Source organism: Schistocerca cancellata, chromosome 4, assembly GCF_023864275.1.
Source record: "Schistocerca cancellata isolate TAMUIC-IGC-003103 chromosome 4, iqSchCanc2.1, whole genome shotgun sequence".
Lineage (NCBI taxonomy): Eukaryota > Metazoa > Arthropoda > Insecta > Orthoptera > Acrididae > Schistocerca > Schistocerca cancellata.
Genome location: NC_064629.1, coordinates 7,729,071 through 7,749,723, shown reverse-complemented (window position 1 = coordinate 7,749,723; position 20,653 = coordinate 7,729,071). Strand labels below are relative to the sequence as shown.

The 20,653-nt window shown below is 55.0% G+C and overlaps 20 non-coding genes across 20 annotated transcripts; all 20 read left to right on the top strand.

The window, feature by feature from the left end:
* Positions 1–148: 148 nt before the first annotated feature.
* Positions 149–267, top strand: LOC126185399 (5S ribosomal RNA). The gene has a single exon (XR_007537155.1). It is a non-coding gene; the product is annotated as a 5S ribosomal RNA (ribosomal RNA).
* An 832-nt stretch (positions 268–1,099) lies between these two features.
* Positions 1,100–1,218, top strand: LOC126186402 (5S ribosomal RNA). Its single transcript, XR_007537496.1, has one exon. It is a non-coding gene; the product is annotated as a 5S ribosomal RNA (ribosomal RNA).
* An 832-nt stretch (positions 1,219–2,050) lies between these two features.
* On the top strand, positions 2,051–2,169 carry LOC126186408 (5S ribosomal RNA). Its single transcript, XR_007537502.1, has one exon. It is a non-coding gene; the product is annotated as a 5S ribosomal RNA (ribosomal RNA).
* An 827-nt stretch (positions 2,170–2,996) lies between these two features.
* LOC126186407 (5S ribosomal RNA) lies at positions 2,997–3,115 on the top strand. Its single transcript, XR_007537501.1, has one exon. It is a non-coding gene; the product is annotated as a 5S ribosomal RNA (ribosomal RNA).
* An 832-nt stretch (positions 3,116–3,947) lies between these two features.
* On the top strand, positions 3,948–4,066 carry LOC126186472 (5S ribosomal RNA). The gene has a single exon (XR_007537564.1). It is a non-coding gene; the product is annotated as a 5S ribosomal RNA (ribosomal RNA).
* Positions 4,067–4,898: 832 nt separating this feature from the next.
* Positions 4,899–5,017, top strand: LOC126186471 (5S ribosomal RNA). Its single transcript, XR_007537563.1, has one exon. It is a non-coding gene; the product is annotated as a 5S ribosomal RNA (ribosomal RNA).
* An 817-nt stretch (positions 5,018–5,834) lies between these two features.
* Positions 5,835–5,953, top strand: LOC126185231 (5S ribosomal RNA). The gene has a single exon (XR_007536993.1). It is a non-coding gene; the product is annotated as a 5S ribosomal RNA (ribosomal RNA).
* Positions 5,954–6,786: 833 nt separating this feature from the next.
* LOC126186281 (5S ribosomal RNA) lies at positions 6,787–6,905 on the top strand. The gene has a single exon (XR_007537381.1). It is a non-coding gene; the product is annotated as a 5S ribosomal RNA (ribosomal RNA).
* A 1,719-nt stretch (positions 6,906–8,624) lies between these two features.
* On the top strand, positions 8,625–8,743 carry LOC126186608 (5S ribosomal RNA). Its single transcript, XR_007537673.1, has one exon. It is a non-coding gene; the product is annotated as a 5S ribosomal RNA (ribosomal RNA).
* Positions 8,744–9,575: 832 nt separating this feature from the next.
* On the top strand, positions 9,576–9,694 carry LOC126186607 (5S ribosomal RNA). Its single transcript, XR_007537672.1, has one exon. It is a non-coding gene; the product is annotated as a 5S ribosomal RNA (ribosomal RNA).
* Positions 9,695–10,511: 817 nt separating this feature from the next.
* Positions 10,512–10,630, top strand: LOC126185378 (5S ribosomal RNA). The gene has a single exon (XR_007537135.1). It is a non-coding gene; the product is annotated as a 5S ribosomal RNA (ribosomal RNA).
* Positions 10,631–11,457: 827 nt separating this feature from the next.
* LOC126186606 (5S ribosomal RNA) lies at positions 11,458–11,576 on the top strand. The gene has a single exon (XR_007537671.1). It is a non-coding gene; the product is annotated as a 5S ribosomal RNA (ribosomal RNA).
* Positions 11,577–12,393: 817 nt separating this feature from the next.
* Positions 12,394–12,512, top strand: LOC126186351 (5S ribosomal RNA). Its single transcript, XR_007537448.1, has one exon. It is a non-coding gene; the product is annotated as a 5S ribosomal RNA (ribosomal RNA).
* A 1,685-nt stretch (positions 12,513–14,197) lies between these two features.
* Positions 14,198–14,316, top strand: LOC126186313 (5S ribosomal RNA). The gene has a single exon (XR_007537411.1). It is a non-coding gene; the product is annotated as a 5S ribosomal RNA (ribosomal RNA).
* An 826-nt stretch (positions 14,317–15,142) lies between these two features.
* Positions 15,143–15,261, top strand: LOC126185547 (5S ribosomal RNA). Its single transcript, XR_007537194.1, has one exon. It is a non-coding gene; the product is annotated as a 5S ribosomal RNA (ribosomal RNA).
* Positions 15,262–16,051: 790 nt separating this feature from the next.
* On the top strand, positions 16,052–16,170 carry LOC126185536 (5S ribosomal RNA). The gene has a single exon (XR_007537193.1). It is a non-coding gene; the product is annotated as a 5S ribosomal RNA (ribosomal RNA).
* Positions 16,171–17,002: 832 nt separating this feature from the next.
* Positions 17,003–17,121, top strand: LOC126185525 (5S ribosomal RNA). The gene has a single exon (XR_007537192.1). It is a non-coding gene; the product is annotated as a 5S ribosomal RNA (ribosomal RNA).
* Positions 17,122–17,938: 817 nt separating this feature from the next.
* Positions 17,939–18,057, top strand: LOC126185512 (5S ribosomal RNA). The gene has a single exon (XR_007537190.1). It is a non-coding gene; the product is annotated as a 5S ribosomal RNA (ribosomal RNA).
* A 786-nt stretch (positions 18,058–18,843) lies between these two features.
* Positions 18,844–18,962, top strand: LOC126185415 (5S ribosomal RNA). The gene has a single exon (XR_007537170.1). It is a non-coding gene; the product is annotated as a 5S ribosomal RNA (ribosomal RNA).
* Positions 18,963–19,802: 840 nt separating this feature from the next.
* LOC126185329 (5S ribosomal RNA) lies at positions 19,803–19,921 on the top strand. The gene has a single exon (XR_007537089.1). It is a non-coding gene; the product is annotated as a 5S ribosomal RNA (ribosomal RNA).
* Positions 19,922–20,653: the final 732 nt, after the last annotated feature.

The window sequence follows — 20,653 nt, the reverse complement described above, 5'->3', positions numbered from 1 at the left end:
GATGCCGGCCGCGCCTCCCCGCGCCGTCCTCGAGGAACTGGCGGTTGCGGAAGGAAGCGCTTTCGTCAAATGCGGCCGAAAACTAACATTTTGTGTGTTGGGAGAAAAGCCGAACGCGAATTCTGCCGTGCTCCTACATTAGATGAGCGCCAACGGCCATACCATGATTAATACACCGGTTCTCGTCCGATCACCGAAGTTAAGCATCATCGGGCCCGGCTAGTACTTGGATGGGTGACAGCCTTGGAAACCCGGGAGCTGTTGGCTCCCTTCCTTTTGTTTTTTTGTTATGTCGCCAGCCCAATTTTCAAACTACCTATCTGTTGTGACAAAGATGCTTCCTTAAGCCTTTTAAACTACTGTAATGGTACGAAAATGCAGTAATTAACTCAGTTTGAGGGAGAATGTGCTAACCAAGTTTGCCAAGAAGACTTTAAAAACGACAAAACAGTACGAATCGCAGGTGTTTTCTGAAATACGTCACCGCCTATTGTTGTGTAGGAGTGTAGAGTTCCAAATTTGATTTGTAACCACGAATGTATTCCTTAGTCGTCTCGTCTCGTCCCGCAGACGTTTTGTCGTGCTTGCGCTGTCATATGGACCACGACCCGAGCGGCAGCGAGCGGCAGTCGAGCAAAGTCGGGACAAGCCGGGACGGGGACAGGGACAGGGATAGGAATGGTGCGAATGCACTGCAAACTACGCAGACACCTGGTGTGAGGCGAGGCGAGGCGAGGCGAGGCGAGGAAGCCCACATCGCTACCAGTGGCGCCCTCCAGCACGACACTGCCACACCCCGCACAGGCCCTCCGCTGAACACCAGGGACAAGATGCGTCCTCCGCTAGTGTCGAAGGCTGCACGCGCCCAGCGAATGACAGGGGGTGCAACGAGCAGCAGTGCGTCTCACACACGCGGCGGTGCGCCCGCCAATTCGGCCGTCGCTCTGCTGGGACGCCGGGCGCGCCTCCCCGCGCCGTCCTCGAGGAACTGGCGGTTGCGGAAGGAAGCGCTTTCGTCAAATGTGGCCGAAAACTAACATTTTGTGTGTTGGGAGAAAAGCCGAACGCGAATTCTGCCGTGCTCCTACATTAGATGAGCGCAAACGGCCATACCATGATGAATACACCGGTTCTCGTCCGATCACCGAAGTTAAGCATCATCGGGCCCGGCTAGTACTTGGATGGGTGACCGCCTGGGAAACCCGGGTGCTGTTGGCTCCCTTCCTTTTGTTTTTTTGTTATGTCGCCAGCCCAATTTTCAAACTACCTTTCTGTTGTGACAAAGAAGCTTCCTTAAGCCTTTTAAACTACTGTAATGGTACGAAAATGCAGTAATTAACTCAGTTTGAGGGAGAATGTGCTAACCAAGTTTGCCAAGAAGACTTTGAAAACGACAAAACAGTACGAATCGGCAGGTGATTTCTGAAATACGTCACCGCCTATTGTTGTGTAGGAGTGTAGAGTTCCAAATTTGATTTGTAACCACGAATGTATTCCTTAGTCGTCTCGTCTCGTCCCGCAGACGTTTGTCGTGCTTGCGCTGTCATATGGACCACGACCCGAGCGGCAGCGAGCGGCAGTCGAGCAAAGTCGGGACAAGTCGGGACGGGGACAGGGACAGGGATAGGAATGGTGCGAATGCACTGCAAACTACGCAGACACCTGGTGTGAGGCGAGGCGAGGCGAGGCGAGGCGAGGAAGCCCACATCGCTACCAGTGGCGCCCTCCAGCACGACACTGCCACACCCCGCACAGGCCCTCCGCTGAACACCAGGGACAAGATGCGTCCTCCGCTAGTGTCGAAGGCTGCAAGCGCCCAGCGAATGACAGGGGGTGCAACGAGCAGCAGTGCGTCTCACACACGCGGCGGTGCGCCCGCCAATTCGGCCGTCGCTCTGCTGGGACGCCGGGCGCGCCTCCCCGCGCCGTCCTCGAGGAACTGGCGGTTGCGGAAGGAAGCGCTTTCGTCAAATGCGGCCGAAAACTAACATTTTGTGTGTTGGGAGAAAAGCCGAACGCGAATTCTGCCGTGCTCCTACATTAGATGAGCGCCAACGGCCATACCATGATGAATACACCGGTTCTCGTCCGATTACCGAAGTTAAGCATCATCGGGCCCGGCTAGTACTTGGATGGGTGACCGCCTGGGAAACCCGGGTGCTGTTGGCTCCCTTCCTTTTGTTTTTTTGTTATGTCGCCAGCCCAATTTTCAAACTACCTTTCTGTTGTGACAAAGATGCTTCCTTAAGCCTTTTAAACTACTGTAATGGTACGAAAATGCAGTAATTAACTCAGTTTGAGGGAGAATGTGCTAACCAAGTTTGCCAAGAAGACTTTGAAAACGACAAAACAGTACGAATCGGCAGGTGATTTCTGAAATACGTCACCGCCTATTGTTGTGTAGGAGTGTAGAGTTCCAAATTTGATTTGTAACCACGAATGTATTCCTTAGTCGTCTCGTCTCGTCCCGCAGACGTTTGTCGTGCTTGCGCTGTCATATGGACCACGACCCGAGCGGCAGCGAGCGGCAGTCGAGCAAAGTCGGGACAAGTCGGGACGGGGACAGGGACAGGGATAGGAATGGTGCGAATGCACTGCAAACTACGCAGACACCTGGTGTGAGGCGAGGCGATGCGAGGCGAGGAAGCCCACATCGCTACCAGTGGCGCCCTCCAGCACGACACTGCCACACCCCGCACAGGCCCTCCGCTGAACACCAGGGACAAGATGCGTCCTCCGCTAGTGTCGAAGGCTGCAAGCGCCCAGCGAATGACAGGGGGTGCAACGAGCAGCAGTGCGTCTCACACACGCGGCGGTGCGCCCGCCAATTCGGCCGTCGCTCTGCTGGGACGCCGGCCGCGCCTCCCCGCGCCGTCCTCGAGGAACTGGCGGTTGCGGAAGGAAGCGCTTTAGTCAAATGCGGCCGAAAACTAACATTTTGTGTGTTGGGAGAAAAGCCGAACGCGAATTCTGCCGTGCTCCTACATTAGATGAGCGCCAACGGCCATACCATGATGAATACACCGGTTCTCGTCCGATTACCGAAGTTAAGCATCATCGGGCCCGGCTAGTACTTGGATGGGTGACCGCCTGGGAAACCCGGGTGCTGTTGGCTCCCTTCCTTTTGTTTTTTTGTTATGTCGCCAGCCCAATTTTCAAACTACCTTTCTGTTGTGACAAAGATGCTTCCTTAAGCCTTTTAAACTACTGTAATGGTACGAAAATGCAGTAATTAACTCAGTTTGAGGGAGAATGTGCTAACCAAGTTTTCCAAGAAGACTTTGAAAACGACAAAACAGTACGAATCGGCAGGTGATTTCTGAAATACGTCACCGCCTATTGTTGTGTAGGAGTGTAGAGTTCCAAATTTGATTTGTAACCACGAATGTATTCCTTAGTCGTCTCGTCTCGTCCCGCAGACGTTTGTCGTGCTTGCGCTGTCATATGGACCACGACCCGAGCGGCAGCGAGCGGCAGTCGAGCAAAGTCGGGACAAGTCGGGACGGGGACAGGGACAGGGATAGGAATGGTGCGAATGCACTGCAAACTACGCAGACACCTGGTGTGAGGCGAGGCGAGGCGAGGCGAGGCGAGGAAGCCCACATCGCTACCAGTGGCGCCCTCCAGCACGACACTGCCACACCCCGCACAGGCCCTCCGCTGAACACCAGGGACAAGATGCGTCCTCCGCTAGTGTCGAAGGCTGCACGCGCCCAGCGAATGACAGGGGGTGCAACGAGCAGCAGTGCGTCTCACACACGCGGCGGTGCGCCCGCCAATTCGGCCGTCGCTCTGCTGGGACGCCGGGCGCGCCTCCCCGCGCCGTCCTCGAGGAACTGGCGGTTGCGGAAGGAAGCGCTTTCGTCAAATGCGGCCGAAAACTAACATTTTGTGTGTTGGGAGAAAAGCCGAACGCGAATTCTGCCGTGCTCCTACATTAGATGAGCGCCAACGGCCATACCATGATGAATACACCGGTTCTCGTCCGATCACCGAAGTTAAGCATCATCGAGCCCGGCTAGTACTTGGATGGGTGACCGCCTGGGAAACCCGGGTGCTGTTGGCTCCCTTCCTTTTGTTTTTTTGTTATGTCGCCAGCCCAATTTTCAAACTACCTTTCTGTTGTGACAAAGATGCTTCCTTAAGCCTTTTAAACTACTGTAATGGTACGAAAATGCAGTAATTAACTCAGTTTGAGGGAGAATGTGCTAACCAAGTTTGCCAAGAAGACTTTGAAAACGACAAAACAGTACGAATCGGCAGGTGATTTCTGAAATACGTCACCGCCTATTGTTGTGTAGGAGTGTAGAGTTCCAAATTTGATTTGTAACCACGAATGTATTCCTTAGTCGTCTCGTCTCGTCCCGCAGACGTTTGTCGTGCTTGCGCTGTCATATGGACCACGACCCGAGCGGCAGCGAGCGGCAGTCGAGCAAAGTCGGGACAAGTCGGGAAGGGGACAGGGACAGGGATAGGAATGGTGCGAATGCACTGCAAACTACGCAGACACCTGGTGTGAGGCGAGGCGAGGCGAGGCGAGGCGAGGAAGCCCACATCGCTACCAGTGGCGCCCTCCAGCGCGACACTGCCACACCCCGCACAGGCCCTCCGCTGAACACCAGGGACAAGATGCGTCCTCCGCTAGTGTCGAAGGCTGCACGCGCCCAGCGAATGACAGGGGGTGCAACGAGCAGCAGTGCGTCTCACACACGCGGCGGTGCGCCCGCCAATTCGGCCGTCGCTCTGCTGGGACGCCGGGCGCGCCTCCCCGCGCCGTCCTCGGGGAACTGGCGGTTGCGGAAGGAAGCGCTTTCGTCAAATGCGGCCGAAAACTAACATTTTGTGTGTTGGGAGAAAAGCCGAACGCGAATTCTGCCGTGCTCCTACATTAGATGAGCGCCAACGGCCATACCATGATGAATACACCGGTTCTCGTCCGATCACCGAAGTTAAGCATCATCGAGCCCGGCTAGTACTTGGATGGGTGACCGCCTGGGAAACCCGGGTGCTGTTGGCTCCCTTCCTTTTGTTTTTTTGTTATGTCGCCAGCCCAATTTTCAAACTACCTTTCTGTTGTGACAAAGATGCTTCCTTAAGCCTTTTAAACTACTGTAATGGTACGAAAATGCAGTAATTAACTCAGTTTGAGGAAGAATGTGCTAACCAAGTTTGCCAAGAAGACTTTGAAAACGACAAAACTGTACGAATCGGCAGGTGATTTCTGAAATACGTCACCGCCTATTGTTGTGTAGGAGTGTAGAGTTCCAAATTTGATTTGTAACCACGAATGTATTCCTTAGTCGTCTCGTCTCGTCCCGCAGACGTTTGTCGTGCTTGCACTGTCATATGGACCACGACCCGAGCGGCAGCGAGCGGCAGTCGAGCAAAGTCGGGACAAGTCGGGACGGGGACAGGGACAGGGATAGGAATGGTGCGAATGCACTGCAAACTACGCAGACACCTGGTGTGAGGCGAGGCGAGGAAGCCCACATCGCTACCAGTGGCGCCCTCCAGCACGACACTGCCACACCCCGCACAGGCCCTCCGCTGAACACCAGGGACAAGATGCGTCCTCCGCTAGTGTCGAAGGCTGCACGCGCCCAGCGAATGACAGGGGGTGCAACGAGCAGCAGTGCGTCTCACACACGCGGCGGTGCGCCCGCCAATTCGGCCGTCGCTCTGCTGGGACGCCGGGCGCGCCTCCCCGCGCCGTCCTCGAGGAACTGGCGGTTGCGGAAGGAAGCGCTTTCGTCAAATGCGGCCGAAAACTAACATTTTGTGTGTTGGGAGAAAAGCCGAACGCGAATTCTGCCGTGCTCCTACATTAGATGAGCGCCAACGGCCATACCATGATGAATACACCGGTTCTCGTCCGATCACCGAAGTTAAGCACCATCGGGCCCGGCTAGTACTTGGATGGGTGACCGCCTGGGAAACCCGGGTGCTGTTAGCTCCCTTCCTTTTGTTTTTTTTATTATGTCGCCAGCCCAATTTTCAAACTACCTTTCTGTTGTGACAAAGATGCTTCCTTAAGACATTTAAACTACTGTAATGGTACGAAAATGCAGTAATTAACTCAGTTTGAGGGAGAATGTGCTAACCAAGTTTGCCAAGAAGACTTTGAAAACGACAAAACAGTACGAATCGGCAGGTGATTTCTGAAATACGTCACCGCCTATTGTTGTGTAGGAGTGTAGAGTTCCAAATTTGATTTGTAACCACGAATGTATTCCTTAGTCGTCTCGTCTCGTCCCGCAGACGTTTGTCGTGCTTGCGCTGTCATATGGACCACGATCCGAGCGGCAGCGAACGGCAGTCGAGCAAAGTCGGGACAAGTCGGGACGGGGACAGGGACAGGGATAGGAATGGTGCGAATGCACTGCAAACTACGCAGACACCTGGTGTGAGGCGAGGCGAGGCGAGGCGAGGCGAGGAAACCCACATCGCTACCAGTGGCGCCCTCCAGCACGACACTGCAACACCCCGCACAGGCCCTCCGCTGAACACCAGGGACAAGATGCGTCCTCCGCTAGTGTCGAAGGGTGCACGCGCCCAGCGAATGACAGGGGGTGCAACGAGCAGCAGTGCGTCTCACACACGCGGCGGTGCGCCCGCCAATTCGGCCGTCGCTCTGCTGGGACGCCGGCCGCGCCTCCCCGCGCCGTCCTCGAGGAACTGGCGGTTGCGGAGGGAAGCGCTTTCGTCAAATGCGGCCGAAAACTAACATTTAGTGTGTTGGGAGAAAAGCCGAACGCGAATTCTGCCGTGCTCCTACATTAGATGAGCGCCAACGGCCATACCATGATGAATACACCGGTTCTCGTCCGATCACCGAAGTTAAGCATCATCGGGCCCGGCTAGTACTTGGATGGGTAACCGCCTGGGAAACCCGGGTGCTGTTGGCTCCCTTCCTTTTGTTTTTTTTTTATTATGTCGCCAGCCCAATTTTCAAACTACCTTTCTGTTGTGACAAAGATGCTTCCTTAAGCCTTTTAAACTACTGTAATGGTACGAAAATGCAGTAATTAACTCAGTTTGAGGGAGAATGTGCTAACCAAGTTTGCCAAGAAGACTTTGAAAACGACAAAACAGTACGAATCGGCAGGTGATTTCTGAAATACGTCACCGCCTATTGTTGTGTAGGAGTGTAGAGTTCCAAATTTGATTTGTAACCACGAATGTATTCCTTAGTCGTCTCGTCTCGTCCCGCAGACGTTTGTCGTGCTTGCGCTGTCATATGGACCACGACCCGAGCGGCAGCGAGCGGCAGTCGAGCAAAGTCGGGACAAGTCGGGACGGGGACAGGGACAGGGATAGGAATGGTGCGAATGCACTGCAAACTACGCAGACACCTGGTGTGAGGCGAGGCGAGGCGAGGCGAGGAAGCCCACATCGCTACCAGTGGCGCCCTCCAGCACGACACTGCCACACCCCGCACAGGCCCTCCGCTGAACACCAGGGACAAGATGCGTCCTCCGCTAGTGTCGAAGGCTGCACGCGCCCAGCGAATGACAGGGGGTGCAACGAGCAGCAGTGCGTCTCACACACGCGGCGGTGCGCCCGCCAATTCGGCCGTCGCTCTGCTGGGACGCCGGGCGCGCCTCCCCGCGCCGTCCTCGAGGAACTGGCGGTTGCGGAAGGAAGCGCTTTCGTCAAATGCGGCCGAAAACTAACATTTTGTGTGTTGGGAGAAAAGCCGAACGCGAATTCTGCCGTGCTCCTACATTAGATGAGCGCCAACGGCCATACCATCGGGTGCTGTTGGCTCCCCTCCTTTTGTTTTTTTGTTATGTCGCCAGCCCAATTTTCAAACTACCTTCCTGTTGTGACAAAGATGCTTCCTTAAGCCTTTTAAACTACTGTAATGGTACGAAAATGCAGTAATTAACTCAGTTTGAGGGAGAATGTGCTAACCAAGTTTGCCAAGAAGACTTTGAAAACGACAAAACAGTACGAATCGGCAGGTGATTTCTGAAATACGTCACCGCCTATTGTTGTGTAGGAGTGTAGAGTTCCAAATTTGATTTGTAACCACGAATTTATTCCTTAGTCGTCTCGTCTCGTCTCGTCTCGTCTCGTCCCGCATACGTTTGTCGTGCTTGCGCTGTCATATGGACGACGACCCGAGCGGCAGCGAGCGGCAGTCGAGCAAAGTCGGGACAAGTCGGGACGGGGACAGGGACAGGGATAGGAATGGTGCGAATGCACTGCAAACTACGCAGACACCTGGTGTGAGGCGAGGCGAGGAGAGGCGTGGCGAGGCGAGGCGAGGAAGCCCACATCGCTACCAGTGGCGCCCTCCAGCACGACACTGCCACACCCCGCACAGGCCCTCCGCTGAACACCAGGGACAAGATGCGTCCTCCGCTAGTGTCGAAGGCTGCACGCGCCCAGCGAATGACAGGGGGTGCAACGAGCAGCAGTGCGTCTCACACACGCCGGGGTGCGCCCGCCAATTCGGCCGTCGCTCTGCTGGGACGCCGGGCGCGCCTCCCCGCGCCGTCCTCGAGGAACTGGCGGTTGCGGAAGGAAGCGCTTTCGTCAAATGCGGCCGAAAACTAACATTTTGTGTGTTGGGAGAAAAGCCGAACGCGAATTCCGCCGTGCTCCTGCATTAGATGAGCGCCAACGGCCATACCATGATGAATACACCGGTTCTCGTCCGATCACCGAAGTTAAGCATCATCGCGCCCGGCTAGTACTTGGATGGGTGACCGCCTGGGAAACCCGGGTGCTGTTGGCTCCCTTCCTTTTGTTTTTTTGTTATGTCGCCAGCCCAATTTTCAAACTACCTTTCTGTTGTGACAAAGAAGCTTCCTTAAGCCTTTTAAACTACTGTAATGGTACGAAAATGCAGTAATTAACTCAGTTTGAGGGAGAATGTGCTAACCAAGTTTGCCAAGAAGACTTTGAAAACGACAAAACAGTACGAATCGGCAGGTGATTTCTGAAATACGTCACCGCCTATTGTTGTGTAGGAGTGTAGAGTTCCAAATTTGATTTGTAACCACGAATGTATTCCTTAGTCGTCTCGTCTCGTCCCGCAGACGTTTGTCGTGCTTGCGCTGTCATATGGACCACGACCCGAGCGGCAGCGAGCGGCAGTCGAGCAAAGTCGGGACAAGTCGGGACGGGGACAGGGACAGGGATAGGAATGGTGCGAATGCACTGCAAACTACGCAGACACCTGGTGTGAGGCGAGGCGAGGCGAGGCGAGGCGAGGAAGCCCACATCGCTACCAGTGGCGCCCTCCAGCACGACACTGCCACACCCCGCACAGGCCCTCCGCTGAACACCAGGGACAAGATGCGTCCTCCGCTAGTGTCGAAGGCTGCACGCGCCCAGCGAATGACAGGGGGTGCAACGAGCAGCAGTGCGTCTCACACACGCGGCGGTGCGCCCGCCAATTCGGCCGTCGCTCTGCTGGGACGCCGGGCGCGCCTCCCCGCGCCGTCCTCGAGGAACTGGCGGTTGCGGAAGGAAGCGCTTTCGTCAAATGCGGCCGAAAACTAACATTTTGTGTGTTGGGAGAAAAGCCGAACGCGAATTCTGCCGTGCTCCTACATTAGATGAGCGCCAACGGCCATACCATGATGAATACACCGGTTCTCGTCCGATCACCGAAGTTAAGCATCATCGCGCCCGGCTAGTACTTGGATGGGTGACCGCCTGGGAAACCCGGGTGCTGTTGGCTCCCTTCCTTTTGTTTTTTTGTTATGTCGCCAGCCCAATTTTCAAACTACCTTTCTGTTGTGACAAAGAAGCATCCTTACGCCTTTTAAACTACTGTAATGGTACGAAAATGCAGTAATTAACTCAGTTTGAGGGAGAATGTGCTAACCAAGTTTGCCAAGAAGACTTTGAAAACGACAAAACAGTACGAATCGGCAGGTGATTTCTGAAATACGTCACCGCCTATTGTTGTGTAGGAGTGTAGAGTTCCAAATTTGATTTGTAACCACGAATGTATTCCTTAGTCGTCTCGTCTCGTCCCGCAGACGTTTGTCGTGCTTGCGCTGTCATATGGACCACGACCCGAGCGGCAGCGAGCGGCAGTCGAGCAAAGTCGGGACAAGTCGGGACGGGGACAGGGACAGGGATAGGAATGGTGCGAATGCACTGCAAACTACGCAGACACCAGGTGTGAGGCGAGGCGAGGAAGCCCACATCGCTACCAGTGGCGCCCTCCAGCACGACACTGCCACACCCCGCACAGGCCCTCCGCTGAACACCAGGGACAAGATGCGTCCTCCGCTAGTGTCGAAGGCTGCACGCGCCCAGCGAATGACAGGGGGTGCAACGAGCAGCAGTGCGTCTCACACACGCGGCGGTGCGCCCGCCAATTCGGCCGTCGCTCTGCTGGGACGCCGAGCGCGCCTCCCTGCGCCGTCCACGAGGAACTGGCGGTTGCGGAAGGAAGCGCTTTCGTCAAATGCGGCCGAAAACTAACATTTTGTGTGTTGGGAGAAAAGCCGAACGCGAATTCTGCCGTGCTCCTACATTAGATGAGCGCCAACGGCCATACCATGATAAATACACCGGTTCTCGTCCGATCACCGAAGTTAAGCATCATCGCGCCCGGCTAGTACTTGGATGGGTGACCGCCTTGGAAACCCGGGTGCTGTTGGCTCCCTTCCCTTTGTTTTTTTGTTATGTCGCCAGCCCAATTTTCAAACTACCTTTCTGTTGTGACAAAGAAGCTTCCTTAAGCCTTTTAAACTACTGTAATGGTACGAAAATGCAGTAATTAACTCAGTTTGAGGGAGAATGTGCTAACCAAGTTTGCCAAGAAGACTTTGAAAACGACAAAACAGTACGAATCGGCAGGTGATTTCTGAAATACGTCACCGCCTATTGTTGTGTAGGAGTGTAGAGTTCCAAATTTGATTTGTAACCACGAATGTATTCCTTAGTCGTCTCGTCTCGTCCCGCAGACGTTTGTCGTGCTTGCGCTGTCATATGGACCACGACCCGAGCGGCAGCGAGCGGCAGTCGAGCAAAGTCGGGACAAGTCGGGACGGGGACAGGGACAGGGATAGGAATGGTGCGAATGCACTGCAAACTACGCAGACACCTGGTGTGAGGCGAGGCGAGGCGAGGCGAGGAAGCCCACATCGCTACCAGTGGCGCCCTCCAGCACGACACTGCCACACCCCGCACTGGCCCTCCGCTGAACACCAGGAACAAGATGCGTCCTCCGCTAGTGTCGAAGGCTGCACGCGCCCAGCGAATGACAGAGGGTGCAACGAGCAGCAGTGCGTCTCACACACGCGGCGGTGCGCCCGCCAATTCGGCCGTCGCTCTGCTGGGACGCCGGGCGCGCCTCCCCGCGCCGTCCTCGAGGAACTGGCGGTTGCGGAAGGAAGCGCTTTCGTCAAATGCGGCCGAAAACTAACATTTTGTGTGTTGGGAGAAAAGGCGAACGCGAATTCCGCCGTGCTCCTACATTAGATGAGCGCCAACGGCCATACCATGATGAATACACCGGTTCTCGTCCGATCACCGAAGTTAAGCATCATCGCGCCCGGCTAGTACTTGGATGGGTGACCGCCTGGGAAACCCGGGTGCTGTTGGCTCCCTTCCTTTTGTTTTTTTGTTATGTCGCCAGCCCAATTTTCAAACTACCTTTCTGTTGTGACAAAGAAGCTTCCTTAAGCCTTTTAAACTACTGTAATGGTACGAAAATGCAGTAATTAACTCAGTTTGAGGGAGAATGTGCTAACCAAGTTTGCCAAGAAGACTTTGAAAACGACAAAACAGTACGAATCGGCAGGTGATTTCTGAAATACGTCACCGCCTATTGTTGTGTAGGAGTGTAGAGTTCCAAATTTGATTTGTAACCACGAATGTATTCCTTAGTCGTCTCGTCTCGTCCCGCAGACGTTTGTCGTGCTTGCGCTGTCATATGGACCACGACCCGAGCGGCAGCGAGCGGCAGTCGAGCAAAGTCGGGACAAGTCGGGACGGGGACAGGGACAGGGATAGGAATGGTGCGAATGCACTGCAAACTACGCAGACACCAGGTGTGAGGCGAGGCGAGGAAGCCCACATCGCTACCAGTGGCGCCCTCCAGCACGACACTGCCACACCCCGCACAGGCCCTCCGCTGAACACCAGGGACAAGATGCGTCCTCCGCTAGTGTCGAAGGCTGCACGCGCCCAGCGAATGACAGGGGGTGCAACGAGCAGCAGTGCGTCTCACACACGCGGCGGTGCGCCCGCCAATTCGGCCGTCGCTCTGCTGGGACGCCGAGCGCGCCTCCCCGCGCCGTCCACGAGGAACTGGCGGTTGCGGAAGGAAGCGCTTTCGTCAAATGCGGCCGAAAACTAACATTTTGTGTGTTGGGAGAAAAGCCGAACGCGAATTCTGCCGTGCTCCTACATTAGATGAGCGCCAACGGCCATACCATGATGAATACACCGGTTCTCGTCAGATCACCGAAGTTAAGCATCATCGGACCCGGCTAGTACTTGGATGGGTGACCGCCTGGGAAACCCGGGTGCTGTTGGCTCCCTTCCTTTTGTTTTTTTGTTATGTCGCCAGCCCAATTTTCAAACTACCTTTCTGTTGTGACAAAGATGCTTCCTTAAGCCTTTTAAACTACTGTAATGGTACGAAAATGCAGTAATTAACTCAGTTTGAGGGAGAATGTGCTAACCAAGTTTGCCAAGAAGACTTTGAAAACGACAAAACAGTACGAATCGGCAGGTGATTTCTGAAATACGTCACCGCCTATTGTTGTGTAGGAGTGTAGAGTTCCAAATTTGATTTGTAACCACGAATGTATTCCTTAGTCGTCTCGTCTCGTCCCGCAGACGTTTGTCGTGCTTGCGCTGTCATATGGACCACGACCCGAGCTGCAGCGAGCGGCAGTCGAGCAAAGTCGGGACAAGTCGGGACGGGGACAGGGACAGGGATAGGAATGGTGCGAATGCACTGCAAACTACGCAGACACCTGGTGTGAGCGAGGCGAGGCGAGGCGAGGAAGCCCACATCGCTACCAGTGGCGCCCTCCAGCATGACACTACCACACCCCGCACAGGCCCTCCGCTGAACACCAGGGACAAGATGCGTCCTCCGCTAGTGTCGAAGGCTGCACGCGCCCAGCGAATGATTGGGGATGCAACGAGCAGCAGTGCGTCTCACACACGCGGCGGTGCGCCCGCCAATTCGGCCGTCGCTCTGCTGGGACGCCGGGCGCGCCTCCCCGCGCCGTCCTCGAGGAACTGGCGGTTGCGGAAGGAAGCGCTTTCGTCAAATGCGGCCAAAAACTAACATTTTGTGTGTTGGGAGAAAAGCCGAACGCGAATTCTGCCGTGCTCCTACATTAGATGAGCGCCAACGGCCATACCATCGGGTGCTGTTGGCTCCCTTCCTTTTGTTTTTTTGTTATGTCGCCAGCCCAATTTTCAAACTACCTTTCTGTTGTGACAAAGGTGCTTCCTTAAGCCTTTTCAACTACTCTAATGGTACGAAAATGCAGTAATTAACTCAGTTTGAGGGAGAATGTGCTAACCAAGTTTGCCAAGAAGACTTTGAAAACGACAAAACAGTACGAATCGGCAGGTGATTTCTGAAATACGTCACCGCCTATTGTTGTGTAGGAGTGTAGAGTTCCAAATTTGATTTGTAACCACGAATGTATTCCTTAGTCGTCTCGTCTCGTCCCGCAGACGTTTGTCGTGCTTGCGCTGTCATATGGACCACGACCTGAGCGGCAGCGAGCGGCAGTCGAGCAAAGTCGGGACAAGTCGGGACGGGGACAGGGACAGGGATAGGAATGGTGCGAATGCACTGCAAACTACGCAGACACCTGGTGTGATGCGAGGCGAGGCGAGGCGAGGAAGCCCACATCGCTACCAGTGGCGCCCTCCAGCACGACACTGCCACACCCCGCACAGGCCCTCCGCTGAACACCAGGGACAAGATGCGTCCTCCGCTAGTGTCGAAGGCTGCACGCGCCCAGCGAATGACAGGGGGTGCAACGAGCAGCAGTGCGTCTCACACACGCGGCGGTGCGCCCGCCAATTCGGCCGTCGCTCTGCTGGGACGCCGAGCGCGCCTCCCCGCGCCGTCCACGAGGAACTGGCGGTTGCGGAAGGAAGCGCTTTCGTCAAATGCGGCCGAAAACTAACATTTTGTGTGTTGGGAGAAAAGCCGAACGCGAATTCTGCCGTGCTCCTACATTAGATGAGCGCCAACGGCCATACCATGATGAATACACCGGTTCTCGTCCGATCACCGAAGTTAAGCATCATCGGACCCGGCTAGTACTTGGATGGGTGACCGCCTGGGAAACCCGGGTGCTGTTGGCTCCCTTCCTTTTGTTTTTTTGTTATGTCGCCAGCCCAATTTTCAAACTACCTTTCTGTTGTGACAAAGAAGCTTCCTTAAGCCTTTTAAACTACTGTAATGGTACGAAAATGCAGTAATTAACTCAGTTTGAGGGAGAATGTGCTAACCAAGTTTGCCAAGAAGACTTTGAAAACGACAAAACAGTACGAATCGGCAGGTGATTTCTGAAATACGTCACCGCCTATTGTTGTGTAGGAGTGTAGAGTTCCAAATTTGATTTGTAACCACGAATGTATTCCTTAGTCGTCTCGTCTCGTCCCGCAGACGTTTGTCGTGCTTGCGCTGTCATATGGACCACGACCCGAGCGGCAGCGAGCGGCAGTCGAGCAAAGTCGGGACAAGTCGGGACGGGGACAGGGACAGGGATAGGAATGGTGCGAATGCACTGCAAACTACGCAGACACCTGGTGTGAGCGAGGCGAGGCGAGGCGAGGAAGCCCACATCGCTACCTGTGGCGCCCTTTAGCATGACACTACCACACCCCGCACAGGCCCTCCGCTGAACACCAGGGACAAGATGCGTCCTCCGCTAGTGTCGAAGGCTGCACGCGCCCAGCGAATGACAGGGGGTGCAACGAGCAGCAGTGCGTCTCACACACGCGGCGGTGCGCCCGCCAATTCGGCCGTCGCTCTGCTGGGACGCCGGGCGCGCCTCCCCGCGCCGTCCTCGAGGAACTGGCGGTTGCGGAAGGAAGCGCTTTCGTCAAATGCGGCCGAAAACTAACATTTTGTGTGTTGGGAGAAAAGCCGAACGCGTATTCTGCCGTGCTCCTACATTAGATGAGCGCCAACGGCCATACCATGATGAATACACCGGTTCTCGTCCGATCACCGAAGTTAAGCATCATCGGGCCCGGCTAGTACTTGGATGGGTGACCGCCTGGGAAACCCGGGTGCTGTTGGCTCCCTTCCTTTTGTTTTTTTTTTATTATGTCGCCAGCCCAATTTTCAAACTACCTTTCTGTTGTGACAGAGATGCTTCCTAAAGCCTTTTAAACTACTGTAATGGTACGAAAATGCAGTAATTAACTCAGTTTGAGGGAGAATGTGCTAACCAAGTTTGCCAAGAAGACTTTGAAAACGACAAAACAGTACGAATCGGCAGGTGATTTCTGAAATACGTCACCGCCTATTGTTGTGTAGGAGTGTAGAGTTCCAAATTTGATTTGTAACCACGAATGTATTCCTTAGTCGCCTCGTCTCGTCCCGCAGACATTTGTCATGCTTGCGTCGAGCAAAGTCGGGACAAGTCGGGACGGGGACAGGGACAGGGATAGGAATGGTGCGAATGCACTGCAAACTACGCAGACACCTGGTGTGAGGCGAGGCGAGGCGAGGCGAGGAAGCCCACATCGCTACCAGTGGCGCCCTCCAGCACGACACTGCCACACCCCGCACAAGCCCTCCGCTGAACACCAGGGACAAGATGCGTCCTCCGCTAGAGTCGAAGGCTGCACGCGCCCAGCGAATGACAGGGGGTGCAACGAGCAGCAGTGCGTCTCACACACGCGGCGGTGCGCCCGCCAATTCGGCCGTCGCTCTGCTGGGACGCCGGGCGCGCCTCCCCGCGCCGTCCTCGAGGAACTGGCGGTTGCGGAAGGAAGCGCTTTCGTCAAATGCGGCCGAAAACTAACATTTTGTGTGTTGGGAGAAAAGCCGAACGCGAATTCTGCCGTGCTCCTACATTAGATGAGCGCCAACGGCCATACCATGATGAATACACCGGTTCTCGTCCGATCACCGAAGTTAAGCATCATCGGGCCCGGCTAGTACTTGGATGGGTGACCGCCTGGGAAACCCGGGTGCTGTTGGCTCCCTTCCTTTTGTTTTTTTGTTATGTCGCCAGCCCAATTTTCAAACTACCTTTCTGTTGTGACAAAGATGCTTCCTTAAGCCTTTTAAACTACTGTAATGGTACGAAAATGCAGTAATTAACTCAGTTTGAGGGAGAATGTGCTAACCAAGTTTGCCAAGAAGACTTTGAAAACGACAAAACAGTACGAATCGGCAGGTGATTTCTGAAATACGTCACCGCCTATTGTTGTGTAGGAGTGTAGAGTTCCAAATTTGATTTGTAACCACGAATGTATTCCTTAGTCGTCTCGTCTCGTCCCGCAGACGTTTGTCGTGCTTGCGCTGTCATATGGACCACGACCCGAGCGGCAGCGAGCGGCAGTCGAGCAAAGTCGGGACAAGTCGGGACGGGGACAGGAACAGGGATAGGAATGGTGCGAATGCACTGCAAACTACGCAGACACCTGGTGTGAGGCGAGGCGAGGCGAGGCGAGGCGAGGAAGCCCACATCGCTACCAGTGGCGCCCTCCAGCACGACACTGCCACACCCCGCACAGGCCCTCCGCTGAACACCAGGGACAAGATGCGTCCTCCGCTAGTGTCGAAGGCTGCACGCGCCCAGCGAATGACAGGGGGTGCAACGAGCAGCAGTGCGTCTCACACACGCGGCGGTGCGCCCGCCAATTCGGCCGTCGCTCTGCTGGGACGCCGGGCGCGCCTCCCCGCGCCGTCCTCGAGGAACTGGCGGTTGCGGAAGGAAGCGCTTTCGTCAAATGCGGCCGAAAACTAACATTTTGTGTGTTGGGAGAAAAGCCGAACGCGAATTCTGCCGTGCTCCTACATTAGATGAGCGCCAACGGCCATACCATGATGAATACACCGGTTCTCGTCCGATCACCGAAGTTAAGCATCATCGGGCCCGGCTAGTACTTGGATGGGTGACCGCCTGGGAAACCCGGGTGCTGTTGGCTCCCTTCCTTTTGTTTTTTTGTTATGTCGCCAGCCCAATTTTCAAACTACCTTTCTGTTGTGACAAAGATGCTTCCTTAAGCCTTTTAAACTACTGTAATGGTACGAAAATGCAGTAATTAACTCAGTTTGAGGGAGAATGTGCTAACCAAGTTTGCCAAGAAGACTTTGAAAACGACAAAACAGTACGAATCGGCAGGTGATTTCTGAAATACGTCACCGCCTATTGTTGTGTAGGAGTGTAGAGTTCCAAATTTGATTTGTAACCACGAATGTATTCCTTAGTCGTCTCGTCTCGTCCCGCAGACGTTTGTCGTGCTTGCGCTGTCATATGGACCACGACCCGAGCGGCAGCGAGCGGCAGTCGAGCAAAGTCGGGACAAGTCGGGACGGGGACAGGGACAGGGATAGGAATGGTGCGAATGCACTGCAAACTACGCAGACACCTGGTGTGAGGCGAGGCGTGGAAGCCCACATCGCTACCAGTGGCGCCCTCCAGCACGACACTGCCACACCCCGCACAGGCCCTTCGCTGAACACCAGGGACAAGATGCGTCCTCCGCTAGTGTCGAAGGCTGCAGGCGCCCAGCGAATGACAGGGGGTGCAACGAGCAGCAAAGCGTCTCACACACGCGGCGGTGCGCCCGCCAATTCGGCCGTCGCTCTGCTGGGACGCCGGGCGCGCCTCCCCGCGCCGTCCTCGAGGAACTGGCGGTTGCGGAAGGAAGCGCTTTCGTCAAATGCGGCCGAAAACTAACATTTTGTGTGTTGGGAGAAAAGCCGAACGCGAATTCTGCCGTGCTCCTACATTAGATGAGCGCCAACGGCCATACCATGATGAATACACCGGTTCTCGTCCGATCACCGAAGTTAAGCATCATCGGGCCCGGCTAGTACTTGGATGGGTGACCGCCTGGGAAACCCGGGTGCTGTTGGCTCCCTTCCTTTTGTTTTTTTGTTATGTCGCCAGCCCAATTTTCAAACTACCTTTCTGTTGTGACAAAGATGCTTCCTTAAGCCTTTTAAACTACTGTAATGGTACGAAAATGCAGTAATTAACTCAGTTTGAGGGAGAATGTGCTAACCAAGTTTGCCAAGAAGACTTTGAAAACGACAAAACAGTACGAATCGGCAGGTGATTTCTGAAATACGTCACCGCCTATTGTTGTGTAGGAGTGTAGAGTTCCAAATTTGATTTGTAACCACGAATGTTTTCCTTAGTCGTCTCGTCTCGTCCCGCAGACATTTGTCATGCTTGCGTCGAGCAAAGGCGGGACAAGTCGGGACGGGGACAGGGACAGGGATAGGAATGGTGCGAATGCACTGCAAACTACGCAGACACCTGGTGTGAGGCGAGGCGAGGCGAGGCGAGGAAGCCCACATCGCTACCAGTGGGCCCTCCAGCACGACACTGCCGCACCCCGCACAGGCCCTCCGCTGAACACAAGGGCCAAGATGCGTCCTCCGCTAGTGTCGAAGGCTGCACGCGCCCAGCGAATGACAGGGGGTGCAACGAGCAGCAGTGCGTCTCACACACGCGGCGGTGCGCCCGCCAATTCGGCCGTCACTCTGCTGGGACGCCGGGCGCGCCTCCCCGCGCCGTCCTCGAGGAACTGGCGGTTGCGGAAGGAAGCGCTTTCGTCAAATGCGGCCGAAAACTAACATTTTGTTTGTTGGGAGAAACGCCGAACGCGAATTCTGCCGTGCTCCTACATTAGATGAGCGCCAACGGCCATACCATGATGAATACACCTGTTCTCGTCCGATCACCGAAGTTAACCATCATCGTGCCCGGCTAGTACTTGGATGGGTGACCGCCTAGGAAACCCGGGTGCTGTTGGCTCCCTTCCTGTTTTTTTTTTTTTTGTTATGTCGCCAGCCCAATTTTCAAACTACCTTTCTGTTGTGACAAAGATGCTTCCTTAAGCCTTGTAAACTACTGTAATGGTACGAAAATGCAGTAATTAACTCAGTTTGAGGGAGAATGTGCTAACCAAGGTTGCCAAGAAGACTTTGAAAACGACAAAACAGTACGAATCGGCAGGTGGTTTCTGAAATACGTCACCGCCTATTGTTGTGTAGGAGTGTAGAGTTCCAAATTTGATTTGTAACCACGAATTTATTCCTTAGTCGTCTCGTCTCGTCTCGTCTCGTCTCGTCCCGCAGACGTTTGTCGTGCTTGCGCTGTCATATGGACCACGACCTGAGCGGCAGCGAGCGGCAGTCGAGCAAAGTCGGGACAAGTCGGGACGGGGACAGGGACAGGGATAGGAATGGTGCGAATGCACTGCAAACTACGCAGACACCTGGTGAGAGGCGAGGCGAGGCGTGGCGAGGAAGCCCACATCGCTACCAGTGGGCCCTCCAGCACGACACTGCCGCACCCCGCACAGGCCCTCCGCTGAACACCAGGGCCAAGATGCGTCCTCCGCTAGTGTCGAAGGCTGCACGCGCGAATGACAGGGGGTGCAACGAGCAGCAGTGCGTCTCACACACGCGGCGGTGCGCCCGCCAATTCGGCCGTCACTCTGCTGGGACGCCGGGCGCGCCTCCCCGCGCCGTCCTCGAGGAACTGGCGGTTGCGGAAGGAAGCGCTTTCGTCAAATGCGGCCGAAAACTAACATTTTGTGTGTTGGGAGAAACGCCGAACGCGAATCCTGCCGTGCTCCTACATTAGATGAGCGCCAACGGCCATACCATGATGAATACACCGGTTCTCGTCCGATCACCGAAGTTAAGCATCTTCGGGCCCGGCTAGTACTTGGATGGGTGACCGCCTGTTAAACCCGGGTGCTGTTGGCTCCCTTCCTGTTTTTTTTTTGTTATATCGCCAGCCCAATTTTCAAACTACCTTTCTGTTGTGACAAAGATGCTTCCTTAAGCCTTTTAAACTACTGTAATGGTACGAAAATGCAGTAATTAACTCAGTTTGAGGGAGAATGTGCTAACCAAGTTTGCCAAGAAGACTTTGAAAACGACAAAACAGTACGAATCGGCAGGTGATTTCTGAAATACGTCACCGCCTATTGTTGTGTAGGAGTGTAGAGTTCCAAATTTGATTTGTAACCACGAATTTATTCCTTAGTCGTCTCGTCTCTTCCCGCAGACGTTTGTCGTGCTTGCGCTGTCATATGGACCACGACCCGAGCGGCGGCGAGCTGCAGTCGAGCAAAGTCGGGACAAGTCGGGACGGGGACAGGGACAGGGATAGGAATGGTGCGAATGCACTGCAAACTACGCAGACACCAAGTGTGAGGCGTGGCGAGGCGAGGCGAGGCGAGGCGAGGCGAGGCGAGGAAGCCCACATCGCTACCAGTGGGCCCTCCAGCACGACACTGCCGCACCCCGCACAGGCCCTCCGCTGAACACCAGGGACAAGATGCGTCCTCCGCTAGTGTCGAAGGCTGCACGCGCCCAGCGAATGACAGGGGGGGCAACGAGCAGCAGTGCGTCTCACACACGCGGCGGTGCGCCCGCCAATTCGGCCGTCACTCTGCTGGGACGCCGGGCGCGCCTCCCCGCGCCGTCCTCGAG